The sequence below is a fragment of the Tripterygium wilfordii genome, chromosome 23 (assembly GCF_013401445.1).
Source record: "Tripterygium wilfordii isolate XIE 37 chromosome 23, ASM1340144v1, whole genome shotgun sequence".
Classification (NCBI taxonomy): domain Eukaryota; kingdom Viridiplantae; phylum Streptophyta; class Magnoliopsida; order Celastrales; family Celastraceae; genus Tripterygium; species Tripterygium wilfordii.
Window position 1 is genome coordinate 7,279,349 of NC_052254.1, and position 13,269 is coordinate 7,292,617.

Consider the following 13,269-nt stretch of genomic DNA (forward strand, 5'->3'; position numbering starts at 1 on the left):
AAACGGAGGTGAATCCGAAAGGGAAAGATCATTGCTATGCTCTTACTCTACGGAATGGGAATCTAGTGAAAACTGCTACTGATCTAGATGCTGAAAAAGCGAAAAAACAAAAAAATGTAGAATTGCAGGAAAATGCAGCTGAAAAGTTACAGAGCCCATCTCCGATCGACCGGACATCCTCTTCGATCGATCGGACCACAATTCCAGCTGAAGATGAAATCGAGACAGAGCCAAAATCCGATCGATCGACCCAATTTTCGATCGATCGGACAATTGCAGATCACGCTGAAAATGTTGAAAAAACACAGAAGAGCAGGGATGTGCAACCCCGGTATGTAGTTGAGTTTGATTGGCCCGATAGTTCTCTTCCTGCACCTCCAATCAAACCTTATGTGCCTCCAATTCCATTTCCTCAAAGTTTAAAGAGCAACAAGAAGAATGATAATCAATTTTCTAAATTTTTGGAGGTATTCAAGAAGCTTCAAGTGAACATCCCCTTTGCCGAAGCTTTAGAGCAAATTCCTTGCTATGCCAAATTCATGAAAGAGATCTTATCCAAGAAGCGAAGGTTGAAGGAGCATGAAAAGATACAATTGACCGAAGAGTGTAGTGCCATTGTGCAACAGAAGCTCCCAATTAAGCAAGATGATCCTGGAAGTTTCACAATCCCGTGCACCATTGGAAACACCTTGATTGAAAGATCTTTATGTGATCTTGGAGCTAGCATCAATTTGATGCCATTATCGGTAGCTAAGCAAATTGGGATGAAGGAGATTAGTCCAACCACGGTGTCTTTGCAAATGGCGGATAGATCTATCAAGTATCCTATTGGCATGGTGGAGGATGTTTTAGTGAAGGTGGGTGATCTTATGTTCCCGGTGGATTTTCTTATCTTGGATATGGAAGCCAATCCCACCACTCCCATAATCTTGGGAAGGCCATTCTTGAGCACCGGGAGAGCTTTGATAGATGTTGAAAAAGGGAAGCTTACTTTGAGAGGTGCGGGAGGTGATCAAATCACTTTTAAAGTGTTTGGCAACAAAAGGCAAGAGGAGGTTTCTCAACAATGCCTCCAAGTGGAGCATATTGACATGGTTATCCCCGACACTCTTAAAAAGGATGCTCCATATATTTCGGTGGAAGTTTTCCTAGGCCAAGACTCCAAAGTGAAGCATGAAATTCCCAAGGCAGCCACCCAAGCTGAGAATGATGTATCAATGTCTCTAGTTGATGAGCCCAAGGAGAAGAAAAAGAAGAGGAAGAAAAAGAAGAAGAAGACCAAGACCAAGAAAATGAAGAAAAATGCATATCCTAAGGAAATGGTGGTGATGAAAGCTTATGCTCCTTGCATGGCACCTAAGCAATCAAATGTCGATCCTAAGAAGCCATCAAGGGGAGTCTACACCACAACCCTCAAGGATCCCGATTGAATTCACAAAGGGGAGTCGGGTTGAAGACTTTAAACCAAGCGCTTTCGGGAGGCAACCCAGGTTTTATTGTTCTATCTCTATCTTCTTATTTCTATTTTCACCTATTCCATGCATTGAGGACATTGCATATTTTAAGTGTGGGGGTGGGAATTTAGGTTTCTAGTTTTTGTAAAAAAAAAATAAAAATTTTGACTTCAAATGCCTTATGCCGTGTCATTCTTGAGTGTATTTGGATGAATTTTTTGATCTTTGAAGCATGGATGAATCTTTCTATGGACATTCTTTCCAATTGAGTCTTCCTATCTTGAAAATTGTTTTGTCCATTGTGTTTTTGTGATATGGAACACTTGATTGTGGGGTAGGAAATATGACTTGACCTTGGCATTTGTGGTTGTTTGAGAACAATTTGATTCTAAGTAGCACTACTTGAGCAATGAAAAAGAAAAAAAATATATAGAAGAGAAAAAGAATAGAAAAAAAGAAAAAAAAATTATGTTTATGAATAAGTGGTTTCTTTCATAAGTTTTCTACTGAGTAACCGGGCCTCTTGCCTAGCAAGCAATGAGTTTCACGTAAAAAGGTAGGAAATGAATGTTAGAGTACCTTGGTGACTAGTTTAACCTCGTAGCCTTTTTGACTCGGGTAATTAGATCCGTTGGGGTGTCTTAACACCTAGTGCCCTAAGCCAACTGGATTGGGAGACATTGGTCGAAAGCTCGTTACATGGGTCATTTAGAAAGCTTAAGGAGGTTGAGCATTGCACAAGTCACCTTTGAGAAGAAAAAGAAAGAAAAAAAAATGTGAATAAGAATGAAGTTTGAATAAATGCTCATTGTATTTGCTCTTTGATTCTTATTGTTCTTGGAAGACTACATGGCCATTGTTTATGTCACTTTGAAGCCAAATATCAAATGAAATCCATTATGTGCATCAATTCTTGAATTTATAAGCAAAGTGGATGAGATAAGATTCTTGAAGGAATGCTTTTATTGCTTTGATTGCCCTAATGCTTGATTTGTTAGTGTGGATAAGGTTGCAATTGAGAATCCATTTTATACTCTTGTTGATGACATGAGTTTTGGCATTGAAGTTGTTTAATGTTTGTGGGTATCATTCTGGTAAACCCTCAGGAGACACAACTCCTCCTATTAGGGGCACCTAGGGGTTTAAAGGCTTGTGGCACATGCTAAGTGTCATCGTGAGCCCTACGAAAGTGGCATAGATTAGTTACTTATTTAGAGTAGGTCTTAGTTGTTTTATTTTTCATTTGAGCTTAACGGAAAATACTCTTTCCCTCCTTCATTCATTCTCAATTTGCTCGAGGACGAGCAAAGATTAAGTGTGGGGGTGTTTGATGTGCCAAATATATACATACATTTGCACATCCTTTACACATAAGTTCATCCCATTTTGAGTTGATTAAGAGTTGATATTGCCTAAGAAAGTTATATTTGCATATTGTAGGTGTCAAGGCAAGAAAGGAAGGAAAAGAGTGCAAAATGAAGATTTTTACTCCAGAACCGATTTCCGATCGATCGGACCTGCCAAAAAAGCCTTGAATTCATGGAGACACGATCGATCGGAACAGTGTCCGATCGATCGGAGGTACTATTCACAGCATGCGCAGTTTCGCGAAAAAGTTCCGAATTCACTTGTTTTTAAGCCAAAACGACCCCAACTTGTTTTGAAAACGACATAAGAGTTTGGGGAAGTATAAAAGGGCAAAAAAATAGGGTTTTGGGGAGTTCTTGGATGGTTTTTCATTCTACCACCATTGGAGAGCTTGGAGCCACCATTGGAGCTTGGAGAAGAAGAGGGTCTACAAGGGGGTTTTCTCTCTCCTTTTCTATCCTAGTTTCTATGGTTGATTTCCTTTGTTTAATGATGTATTTTGCTTCCATGAGTGGCTAGATTTCTTACTAAGGACTTAATGTAACCAAACCTTGAAGATTCAATAAACTTGGTTTCCTTATTTCTTGATTTCTCTCTCTCTCTCTTGATTGTCTATGGGTGTGATTAATGCTTTTGAATGTTTGACCATCATTCAATTGATTTGTTGCCTAGATTGAGACCGGAAGGAGATATCTAGGGTTTGCCTCAAGCCATAGATGACATAGGGTGCATGAACCATAGGACTATAGGTTTGTGACTTATGCAACTGCTAAATGATTTCCATAGTTCTTAATGGGTTTTTGATATATTAATCCGATTGTTAGGAATACCAGGGATTTATGTTAAAAATATGTTTGATGTATCTAGGAATAGAACATTGAATAGGTTGGGAAATCGATTGTCATTATAGAGAGAGGAATTAGGGATTAAGGGACCAAGGGAATTGAATTGGATAGGTGAGGTGACGTTAAGTACCTTAGTGCTTTCCATCCTTGATTTCATACTTGTGTTTGATTTGTCTTTGTTCTTTTGCTTTAGTTTAGTTTAAAAACAAAATCAATCTCATATCCGTTTCCCCAATTTGCATAGTTGTTACTAGTTTGACATTGATCTTGATTGCCAACACATCCCTAGTGGAAACGATAATTTACTCATCTTTTTATTACTTGTACGATTTGTGCGCGTGCAATTAAATCCATATCAACTACTCATTGAAGATATCGATGGTCTTGCTTCTAAAAATTCTTTTTTCAGATTTCCAAGGTCTAGTTTGTCCGATCTGTTTTTAGAGAATTTTATCTCTACACTACCATCATTATTTTCTTTTATTTTTTCTAGCACTCTATTCTCCCTTTTAGGAGGTGTTACTGATGATTCTAACTTCCATGTTTCTGGAAGTTTAAAACTTCATTCCATGAAATCGTTTTTGGAACAACCTTATTCGATTTAGCTATATCTGTTATAAACAGAGTAGTTTCACCCTTTCTATTAGAAAGAGTATGTGGCAGTGGTCTAACCTGGGGGGCTATGGTATTCATAGCTTTGTAACATACCCTGTAGATCAGGGCTACAGGTTCAGATCCGGACTGCATATCCAATCCATTTAACTGGATGTTTAGTTCCAATGATTTTAGTATATTTGTATCTGTCAGCGATACACTAAAATTTGGAAAACGGGCAACGCGACTAGGGATTACTCAATTACGACTCTCTCTTTGAAGATTGTCCTCTTTCGAGAACATTCAAACTGAGTAATCCTTAGTCGCGTTGCCCGTCTGAGCCGAGAAAGGCGTGTTGTGGCGTAAAATCGTTGACAGAAAGGTTATTGACATACCTGGAAGACATCATGAACCTTCTTAATAGGAATAAGACATCTAGCTCAAATACTAATGCTAATAAGAATAAAGAAATTATTAGGTATGATAATATTGAAGAAAAACTGCAAAACTGGAGTCTACCTCCAGTTTCTGCTCAAAAAATTTATAAATCTGTAGGATCTTCTATTTTTAAATGTGATTATATTGTTAAAACTGTTGAAGAAACTATCTCTTTAAAAGAAGGAGATGATACTTTCCGACTCTTATCAGAAAATCTGATAAAAGAACATCAAGAATCATACAAGTATATTCACCTGGACATGGTGCAAATTGCATTGAAACCATTAACCCGGCTCGGGTTAAACACTTCGGTGTTGATATGTGTCAGAGATAAAAGACACAACAAATTTCAAGATTCTCTTCTGGGATGTGTAGAAACTACACTATGCGATGGTCCTGCATATTTTGCCTGTTTTCTGAATTTTAGTGTATCGCTGACAGATACAAATATACTAAAATCATTGGAACTAAACATCCAGTTAAATGGATTGGATATGTAGTCTGGATCTGAACCTGTAGCCCTGATCTACAGGGTATGTTACAAAGCTATGAATACCATAGCCCCCCAGGTTAGACCACTGCCACATACACTTTCTAATAGAAAGGGTGAAACTACTCTGTTTATAACAGATATAGCTAAATCGAATAAGGTTGTTCCAAAAACGATTTCATGGAATGAAGTTAAACTTCCAGAAACATGGAAGTTAGAATCAGCAGTAACACCTCCTAAAAGGGAGAATAGAGTGCTAGAAAAAATAAAAGAAAATAATGATGGTAGTGTAGAGATAAAATTCTCTAAAAACAGATCGGTCAAACTAGACCTTGGAAATCTGAAAAAAGAATTTTTAGAAGCAAGACCATCGATATCTTCAATGAGTAGTACTCCAAAAATAGACGGAGTAGTGACATCCGAAGAAAATAGAAGCCATCCCACATATAGGAGAGTCCCGTCTCCAACCCCATCTGACATGGGGTATATCGATGAGAACAGTTTGAATGTTCTCGAAAGAGGACAATCTTCAAAGAAAATAGTAGATGAAATTGAAATTCCCATGTTCGGTCCTCCGTTAACCAAAGAAGAAAAGATCCAAATCGCGCAAAATCTTATTGGGTTCACAGAGACCGAAATAGCGGTGCTTCAGTATTCCTTTGAAAGGAATAGCTACGCTCAACATTGGTTTTTCAGACGAACCCCGGAGCCAATGAGGCGAAGATGGATCTCTATGTACACAGCCTGTATCTTTCGTCATAAAATCCAAGGTTTAAACCCTCCTACGTTTCTGATGTTCTATCGAGAGCTGCACAGGAAGATGGGCTTCGTAGAAAGGGAAACTTATATACCTCAATGGCCGGAGTCTGCTTATACTTTAAAAACTTCAGAACCATTTTCCTCAAATCGATTAAACGAAAGAAATCTAGAAATGGACGAAGAAAATTTTAGAGAGGTAATGGTAATTGAGACGAAATTCGTCACTACTCAAGGAAGAGAGATGGTTGCAGTGCATCCACCACCGTTGAATTTAATTATTAAAAAGGATGCTCAGGATATTCCTACTACTCCCTTCAAATTGGAAGGAGATATTAAGAGTGTTCTAAATCAAAATAATTATACAAATTATTTCCTACAAACTGTAGGAAAGCAATTAACCAGAATAGAAAGATCTATTCAAAAGGATAAAGAGCAAGTAAAACTTGAGTCAACAACGAAGTCAGCCCAGGTACCTCAGATAAGATCTGACTACCAGATAAAATTAAAGCCATATAAGGACTTGATTGAAGAAATCCTAAGTAACGTCCGAAGCAAAGACGAGAGTAGTTCTTCATCAAAAAAGCCTGAAATAGCAGTGCTGAGTGTTGGTAGCTCAGAAGTTACAGAAGACGAGGTGGCAGAGAATAATGAGGCCCTTCATGACGTAGAAAAAATGATTCACGATTTAGAAGTTAACAAAATCGATAAGGGATCAAGCTCTAAGCCTTATTATCCTCGTCCATCCCCAATGGACATGTTACATGAAGAACCAATTAGAGAACAAATATCTTTTGATGGTACTTCAGTCGTAGAATGGAATATTGATGGATTGTCAGAATATCAAATACTGACAAAGGTCCATCATATGGCTATGTTTGCCGCAGCCGCACATGCTAGAAGACTATCAGAAGAAGACATTACCAAAGCACTGGTCTTAGGCTTCGCAGGCCAACTAAAAGGTTGGTGGGACTACTGTATTTCTGATACCGGGAAAGCTGAAATTTTGGCTGCCAAAAAAGAAGATGGTACAGCAGATTGTTTAAATACTCTGATTTATACAATCCTGAATCATTTTCTGGGAGAGTCTTGGTTAAACCAAGACAGGACAAGTGAAACCTTGACGAATTTAAGATGTCCGGATCTTTCTCATTATAAATGGTATAAAGATACCTTCTTTACTAAAGTAATGCAGAGAGGCGATTGTAATTCAGATTTTTGGAAGAAAAAATTCCTTTCTGGATTACCTATCCTTTTCTATGAAAGGATACGAAATCGTCTTATGACTCAGTATAAAGGGGTAATACCCTATAATATGCTTACTTGGGGAGAATTATCCAACCAAGTTATGCGTGAAGGAATTACCCTATGTAATGAACTTAAATTACAAAAGCAGTTGAAGAAGGAAAAGCAAATGGGCAAAAATGCTCTTGGTGATTTTTGCCGCCAAATTGGTTATCCCTCTAAACTTTGGAGAGAAAAAATCTGGGGGGAACAGGAAGTATAAATATAAACATCGACGACATTACAAAGAATTCACTCCAAAGTATAGGAAAAAGAAGTCAACACCAACTACATTCAGAAGAAAGAAGCAGGGAAAGAGGAGCTTTGCCGGCGGCAATAAAGATAGAAAGCCGGCTACGTGTTACAGGTGCGGACGAATAGGTCACTATGCCAACAGATGTCGAGTAAAGACGGCGATAGACTCCCTGGAACTAGACGAAGGTATGAAGAAATTTTTAGAATTAGCCTTGCTAAATAATAAAGAAGAAGAAAAAAGAATTATGGAATTAACAGATGACTCCGAAATATCGGAAGAATCAGATAGTGAAGGAGAAGAGGAAGACTGTGATTGTGGTCTAAATGTTATAACAAGAGAAGATAATCTAGTATTAGATCTAATAGATCAAATACAAGATCCGGAGACTAGAAGAAAATTCTGGGAAAAGTTATTGCAGTCAAAAGACAGAGGTTTAGCCTCTAAGATAGAAGGTAAAATGACTGCCATCCCATATGATGTAACACAGATTATTAATAAAATAAAAGAAAAATCTGTATCGAGAAAAACCTCTACAGATGATCTTCAACTAGAAGTAAAACTTCTTAAACAAGAAGTAAAATCACTAAAAGATCGGGTTGGCTCTCTAGAAGAGTACTCCATGATAAATCAAGAAAATGAGGATTTAGACCCTATGATGGAAATGTTAAAGAAAGAAGCGATGGGTGAAACTCTAGGAGAAACAAGTGGAACAAAAAATGAGGAAACTCCTCAAATAAGTATAATAGAGTCTACTGGGCAAAAATGGTTTGCTCAAATAACCATTTCAATTCAAAATGAATATGTATTCCAGGCAAAGGCCTTAATTGATTCTGGAGCAGATGTCTGTTGCATTCGAGAAGGCCTAGTACCTTCAAAGTATTTTTCCAAGACCACCCAAGTAATTAGATCGGCTAATCGGCAACCTCTACAGGTAAAGTATAAGCTGGAAAAGGCAGTAGTCTGTAACAATCAGGTATGTATTTCTATGCCTTTTGTTCTGGTTAAAAATATTTCACATGATCTAATATTAGGAAATGAGTTTCTCCTAAAACTCTATCCGATTAATAGAATAGATGAAACAGGAATATGCTCTGAAATTCAGGGGCATAAGATAAGGTTCGATTTCATTGAACCTCCAGTTCAGAAAATAGTAGATGTAATCTTAACATCTATTAATTATAAACAAGACTTTATTAATTCTTTAAGCGAAGAAATAAAGTCTAAAAAATTAATTAAAAGACTAGCTACTCCTGAGATGAAGAAAAGAATAGAGGAAATCACTAAGTCCTTTGTAACTCGAGTATGTTCAGAAATTTCGAATGCCTTTTGGGACAGAAAGAGTTATGTGGTAAAATTGCCTTATGAAAAGGATTTTGATGAGAGAAAAATTCCCACTAAAGCTAGACCAATTGCTATGAATGAAAAACATATGGAACTCTGTAAAACAGAGATTGTTGAGTTAGAAAAGAAAAAACTCATTCGAAAAGCTCGAGTCCTTGGAGCTGGCCCGCCTTTTATGTTGAAAATGCGGCTGAATTGGAACGAGGCGTTCCAAGACTAGTCATAAATTATAAGCCCTTAAACAAGGTGCTTCAATGGATTAGATACCCCTAACAAAGAATTTACCTACCCGTTTATTCAGGTTACTTCCAAACAAATTGTTTCAGTGGAGGTAAATCATATGAACCTTAATCCTCTTGAGATTGCCCAGCTCTACCTTTTCAGGGATATGCATCCTGCAAATCATCCCAAAGACGTGTTCTTTTACCAACAGGTTCTAATAGAATCTGGTTCAGTTATTTTTGAGCCTACTGTCAAAGGAGCGGAATGGGCCTATTCAAAATTAATAATAAAAAAGATCATGACTCTTGAAGATTGGGGTTTGGCCAGTCCGATATCTTTCAGGCAACTTCGCCACTTTGGTTATTTACCAAAACAATACAACTATTTCGACTATGTCGAAGCATGGAGCAGCGCTCTCTTTTACAATAATAAAGCCAGAAAATTTAGCTGGTGGATTCAATTCCAGTTAGAAAAAGACCCTGCCCATTGCAAATTTCCAAACTGGTTTTACCGTTGGTTTTGGGATTGGGGTTTAATTCCATTATAATTACCCCAAAATGTTTCGCAGGTTCAAGAAAAATTCTGTAAGTTCAACCAAGGGGTTAAAAACCTTAACTTACTATTTGTTGCATGCTATCAAATTCCTTGGATAGTAAAATGGGATTATGATGTTTATCCCTACTCTTTGAAAAAATACCATCAGGAAGAAGCTTTTACTTATCTTAACCGAAGGATCTATGTGAAATGGTGGGATAAGTATCAGTTTTTTGATCAGAAGGGTATATTTGAAAATAGGGGAGTAATTAGTCTACCTGGAAGTACTACTTCTGTGGTCAGTGAAAAGAATAGTAATCTCATTGATCTCTTCAAAGATCTCCTAAAAGGAAATTCTTGTGAAGAGCTAAAAAGACAGCTATTTGAAGCTTTGGACTCATCCGGCTCATCAACTTCATCTCCTATCAAAATCTTCTCCTACGATCCAGAGCATTCCAAGGTCTAGTTTGACCGATCTGTTTTTAGAGAATTTTATCTCTACACTACCATCATTATTTTCTTTTATTTTTTCTAGCACTCTATTCTCCCTTTTAGGAGGTGTTACTGCTGATTCTAACTTCCATGTTTTTGGAAGTTTAACTTCATTCCATGAAATCGTTTTTGGAACAACCTTATTCGATTTAGCTATATCTGTTATAAACAGAGTAGTTTCACCCTTTCTATTAGAAAGAGTATGTGGCAGTGGTCTAACCTGGGGGGCTATGGTATTCATAGCTTTGTAACATACCCTGTAGATCAGGGCTACAGGTTCAGATCCGGACTGCATATCCAATCCATTTAACTGGATGTTTAGTTCCAATGATTTTAGTATATTTGTATCTGTCAGTGATACACTAAAATTCAGAAAACAGGCAAAATATGCAGGACCATCGCATAGTGTAGTTTCTACACATCCCAGAAGAGAATCTTGAAATTTGTTGTGTCTTTTATCTCTGACACATATCAACACCCAAGTGTTTAACCCGAGCCGGGTTAATGGTTTCAATGCAATTTGCACCATGCCCAGGTGAATATACTTGTATGATTCTTGATGTTCTTTTATCAGATTTTCTGATAAGAGTCGGAAAGTATCATCTCCTTCTTTTAAAGAGATAGTTTCTTCAGCAGTTTTAACAATATAATCACATTTAAAAATAGAAGATCCTACAGATTTATAAATTTTTTGAGCAGAAACTGGAGGTAGACTCCAGTTTTGCAGTTTTTCTTCAATATTATCATACCTAATAATTTCTTTATTCTTATTAGCATTAGTATTTGAGCTAGATGTCTTATTCCTATTAAGAAGGTTCATGATGTCTTCCAGGTATGTCAATAACCTTTCTGTCAACGATTTTACGCCACAACACGCCTTTCTCGGCTCAAACGGGCAACGCGACTAAAGATTACTCAGTTACGACTCTCTCTGGACACCACTCTCCTCCACAACAGGAAAAAGAAACTTGGCTTCGATACTAAACTAACCAGGATATAGAAATTGAAAAACTAATAACCACTAAGAATATGAAAAATTTCCGGATGAAATAACTGATAAAAAACAGTTGCAGAGATTTCTGGGAAGTCTTAACTATATTTCCGATTTCTACCAAGATCTAGCGATTGACGCTAAGATACTATTTGAAAGGTTAAAAAAGAAGAACACTCCAGATTGGTCCGAGGCTCATACTAGAGCCGTGTAGAAGATCAAAAGTAAGACCAAGGAAATTCCTTGCCTAGCATCAATGTGGACCGTTGTACTCTATTTAGTGTTCTTAAAAGTCTAACTTGCTAGTTGAGCCTATGTGCAACGTTTCGTAAGGTAAAGACGTGAATAGACCAAGTTATGTCTCAAATTGCTCAAAGACGTGAAAAGCTCCTCTATGGAGAGAGTTGAGCAATTCCAAAGCATCAATCTGGACCGTTGTACTTTATTGAGTCCTGTTAAAAGTCTAACTTGCTAGTTGAGCCTTCGTGCAACGTTTCATAAGGTAAAGACGCGAATATACCAAGTTATGTCTCACATTGCTCAAAGACGTGAAAAGCTCCTCTTTGGGGAGAGTTGAGCAATTCCAAATCATCAATGTGGACCGTTGTGCTCTATTGAGTGTTGTTAAAAGTCTAACGTGCTAGTTGAGCCTTCGTGCAACGTTTCGTAAGGTAAAGACGTGAATAGACCAAGTTATGTGTGAAATTGCACAAAAACGTGAAAAGCTCCTCTATGGAGAGAGTTCAGCAATTCCAAAGCATCAATGTGGACCGTTGTACTCTATTTAGTTCTCTTAAAAGTCTAACATGCTAGTTGAGCCTTCGTGCCACGTTTCGTAAGGTAAAGACGTGAATAGACCAAGTTATGTCTCAAATTGCTCAAAAACGTCAAAAGCTCCTCCATGGAGAGAGTTGAGGAATTCTAAAGCATCAACGTGGACCGTTTTACTCTATTTTGTGCTCTTAAAAGTCTAACTTGCTAGCTGAGCCTTCGTGCCACGTTTCGTAAGGTAAAGATGCGAATAGACCAAGTTGTGTTTGAAATTGCACAAAAACGTGAAAACTCCTCTATGGAAAGAGTTGAGCAATTCCAAAGCATCAATGTGGACCGTTGTACTCTATTTAGTGCTCTTAAAAGTCTAACTTGATAGTTGAGCTTTCGTGCCTCGTTTCGTTAGGTAAAGACGCGAATAGACCAAGTTATGTCTCAAATTGCTCAAAAACGTCAAAAGCTCCTGTATGGAGAGAGTTGAGCAATTCCAAAGCATCAATGTGGACTGTCGTACTCTATTTAGTGCTCTTAAAAGTCTAACTTGCTAGTTGAGCCTTCGTGCGACTTTTCGTAAGGTAAAGATGCGAATAGACCAAGTTGTGTTTGAAATTGGACAAAAACGTGAAAACTCCTCCATGGAAAGAGTTGAGCAATTCCAAAGCATCAATGTGGACCGTCGTACTCTATTTAGTGCTCTTAAAAGTCTAACTTGCTAGTTGAGCGTTCGTGCCATGATCATACTATATTTTACATATTTTTTGCACCTCAATTTACACTTATTTTTGTCTCTATTTATGGGAATGGACATGAATATTGCATAATTAATCTTTGGTTTGGTTTGTAGGTTAATTTGCACAAAATGGTGAAAACAAATATTTCTTGGACCTATGATTTAAGGCCAACGGAGAAGCCTACAAATTCAAGGGTTATTTCAAGTCCAATCCTAACCAAACAAGAAAAGAGGGCATTGTAAGGTTTCCTAAAAAGAAGAATAAGAAGAAAATCAAAAGAAGACAAATTAAGCAAAGAAAGGACAAAGGAAGGACTTTTGTTGTTCAACTCAAAGAGACTTCTCGGGCAAGCAAGTTAAGCAAGGAAAGTGAATCTTTTGAAGAGTGAGAGAGGGAAGGCAAAAAAAAAGGAAGCTTTGAAGAACTTTGAAGGAAATATTTTGACAAGAAGAAAAAGGAAACAAAGAGACCGAGTCATACAAGGAATTGGAATTGAAATTTGGCATTAATTGAAGGAAGCTTTTGTCACTATAAAAGGGAGTCCTCTAGCACAATAGAAGACACGAATTTGGAGAGCCACATTCTCTCTAGCTTTTCTTTTTGTTCTTGTTCTTCTCTCTAGCTTTTCTCTTTGTTCTTGTTCTTGATTCATGGTGTTCCCATATTTAGTTTCCTTGTGTTCTTATAACATGAGTAGCTAAA